Consider the following 3,457-nt stretch of genomic DNA (forward strand, 5'->3'; position numbering starts at 1 on the left):
CGCTCTACCATTTGAGCTAATTCCCCTGTGTGTTTAATTTGCATAACATTAAAAAAGTAACCTCACTGCCTTCCACGCTTTATTTGAAGTCCAATTGCCCATAACAGTGATCAGTTCACTCCTAACTTATGCCTTACCTCCACTTATGGGATGTTTTACAGTTCAGGTTGGCCTGTTTACTACTCGAATATGAGTGATATTGCGGTGTGTTCATCTAGACTCATACCCCACCTAATCTTGAAGTTTAATTTCCACCAATGAGAAACCAAGGGAGATACCATTTTTGATAGTTATTGCATGTCTAATGCAAGAATAATCACCAGATTATGAGAGTCAATGCAATAATCCATCAAAAATTACTCATTTTCTCCCAACTTTGGGCTCGAACCCACGACCCTGAGATTAAGAGTCTCATGCTCTACCGACTGAGCTAGCCAGTCTCCCACTTCAAGATGGTATGCAGACTAATCATTTTTTATGAAGGAAATCCATTTCTGGACAATTTTTGGGAGTTATTGCATGTCTAATGCAAGATTAATCTCCATATTATGAGAGTCAATGCAATATTCAGGCAAAAACTTCTTCGCCCTACGTGGAGCTCGAACCCACGACCCTGAGATTAAGAGTCTCATGCTCTACCGACTGAGCTAGCCGGGCTGCCTCCTTAAGACAATATGCAGACCAATCACTTTTTGGGAAGAAAATCAAATCCTGGATATTCCTCTACTCTTGTTTTTCAAGGAAAGCCAGATTTATACATCCTTCAGAGGACAGAGTGTCAAATAAAATAAGAGAAAATGAAAATGGAAGTTTTGAGAACTTCATTTTGAGATTGCATAAGAATTCTAATTCCTCTCACATGCTAAAGAATACCTGAACCCTTTTGATTAAACCACTTTAGTTGTTATAATGAGACCATATTTGAAAGCCCTCTGTGATTTTTCTGTTCTTAATCTGCAATGACCTTGGCAATGACAATTTAAAAATAAAATGTATGCAAATTTTATAATGTAGAATGCGGGCATCGATCCTGCTACCTCTAGCTCGATAAGCGAGCGCTCTACAATTTGAGCTAATTTCCCTGTGCTTTTAATCAGCATAACATTAAAAAAGTAACCTGCCTTCCACACTTTATTTGAAGTCCAATTGCCCATAACAGTGTTCAGTTCACTCCTAACTTATGCCTTACCTCCACTTATGGGATGTTTTACAGTTCAGGTTGGCCTGTTTACTACTCGAATATGAATGATATTGCGGTGTGTTCATCTAGACTCATACCCTACCTAATCTTGAAGTTAAATTTCCCACCAATGAGAAACCAAGGGAGATACCATTTTTGATACTTATTGCATGTCTAATGCAAGAATAATCACCAGATTATGAGAGTTAATGCAATAATCCAGCAAAAATTACTCATTTTTGCTCAACGTGGGGCTCAAACCCACGGCCCTGAGATTCAGAGTCTCATGCTCTACCGACTGAGCTGGCCGGGCTCCCACTTCAAGATGGTATGCAAACTAATCATTTTTTTGTAGGAAATCCATTCCTGGACAATTTTTGGGAGTTATTGCATGTCTAATATAAGATTAATCTCCATATTAAGAGAGCAAATGCAAAATTCAGGCAAAAATAAATAGTTTTCGCCCAACGTTGGGCTCGAACTCACGACCCTGAGATTAAGAGTCTCATGCTCTACCGACTGAGCTAGCCGGTCTGCCTTCAAACGGTATGCAGACCAATCACTTTTTGTGAAGAAAATCAAATCCTGGATATTCCTCTACTCTTGTTTTGCAAGGAAAGCCAGATTTATACATCCTTCAGAGGACAGAGTGTCAAATAAAATAAGAGAAAATGAAAATGGAAGTTGTGAGAACTTCATTTTGAGATTGCATAAGAATTCAAATTCCTCTCACGTGCTAAAGAATACCTGAACCCTTTTGATTAAACCACTTTTGTTGTTATAATGAGACCATATTTGAAAGCCATCTGTGATTTTTCTGTTCTTACTCTGCAATGACCTTGGCAATGACAAGTTAAAAATAAAATGTATGCAAATTTTATAATGTAGAATGCGGGCATCGATCCCGCTACTTCTCGCATGCTAAGCGAGCGCTCTACCATTTGAGCTAATTCCCCTGTGTGTTTAATCTGCATAACATTAAAAAAGTAACCTGCCTTCCACACTTTATTTGAAGTCCAATTGCCCATAACAGTGTTCAGTTCACTCCTAACTTATGCCTTACCTCCACTTATGGGATGTTTTACAGTTCAGGTTGGCCTGTTTACTACTTGAATATGAGTGATATTGTGGTGTGTTGATCTAGACTCATACCCTACCTAATCTTGAAGTTAAATTTCCCACCAATGAGAAACCAAGGGAGATACCATTTTTGATAGTTATTGCACGTCTAATGCAAGAATAATCACCAGATTATGAGAGTCAATGCAATAATACAGCAAAAATTACTCATTTTTGCCCAACGTGTGGCTCGAACCCACAACCCTAAGATTAAGAGTCTCATGTTCTACCGACTGAGCTAGCTGGTTTCCCACTTCGAGATGGTATGCAGACTAATCATTTTTTTTGTAGGAAATCCATTCCTGGACAATTTTTGGGAGCTATTGCATGTCTAATGCAAGATTAATCTCCTTATTATGAGTCAATGCAATATTCAGGCAAAATGTACTCGTTTTTGCCCAACGTGTGGCTCAAACCCATGACCCTGAGATTAAGAGTCTCATGCAAGGAAAGCCAGATTTATACATCCTTCAGAGGACAGAGTGTCAAACAAAATAAGAGAAAATGAAAATGGAAGTTGTGAGAACTTCATTTTGAAATTGCATAAGAATTCAAATTCCTCTCACGTGCTAAAGAATACCTGAACCCTTTTGATTAAACCACTTTAGTTGTTATAATGAGACCATATTTGAAAGCCATCTGTGATTTTTTTGTTCTTACTCTGCAATGACCTTGGCAATGACAAGTTAAAAATAAAATGTATGCAAATTTTATAATGGAGAATGCGGGCATCGATGCCGCTACTTCTCACATGCTAAGCGAGCTCTCTACCATTTGAGCTAATTCCCCTGTGTATTTAATCTGCATAACATTAAAAAAGTAACCTCTCTGCCTTCCACACTTTATTTGAAGTCCAATTGCCCATAACAGTGTTCAGTTCACTCCTAACTTATGCCTTACCTCCACTTATGGGATGTTTTACAGTTCAGGTTGGCCTGTTTACTACTAAGTATGGGCGGAAAATCCGTTTAGCTCGCGGATTTTGCGGATTTTTGGTAAATTCGCAATCCGCAAATTCGCTCGCAGCGGATTTTTTTTTGGGTGATACAATTTTGCGGCGCGCGGAGTTCACTTACCGTCATTCAGCGTTTGCCGAGTTGTTTTTCTCGATATTTTGCGAGTGCTGCGCCATTTTGGATCTTGCTGCGGGATCCCGCG

General features: G+C 39.0%; 1 non-coding gene across 1 annotated transcript; it reads right to left on the reverse strand.

Moving 5' to 3' along the window:
• Window positions 1-1,420: 1,420 nt before the first annotated feature.
• TRNAQ-CUG (transfer RNA glutamine (anticodon CUG)) lies at window positions 1,421-1,493 on the reverse strand. The gene has a single exon. It is a non-coding gene; the product is annotated as a tRNA-Gln (tRNA).
• Window positions 1,494-3,457: the final 1,964 nt, after the last annotated feature.

This window comes from Lissotriton vulgaris, chromosome 1_1 (assembly GCF_964263255.1).
Source record: "Lissotriton vulgaris chromosome 1_1, aLisVul1.2, whole genome shotgun sequence".
Taxonomy (NCBI): Eukaryota; Metazoa; Chordata; class Amphibia; order Caudata; family Salamandridae; genus Lissotriton; species Lissotriton vulgaris.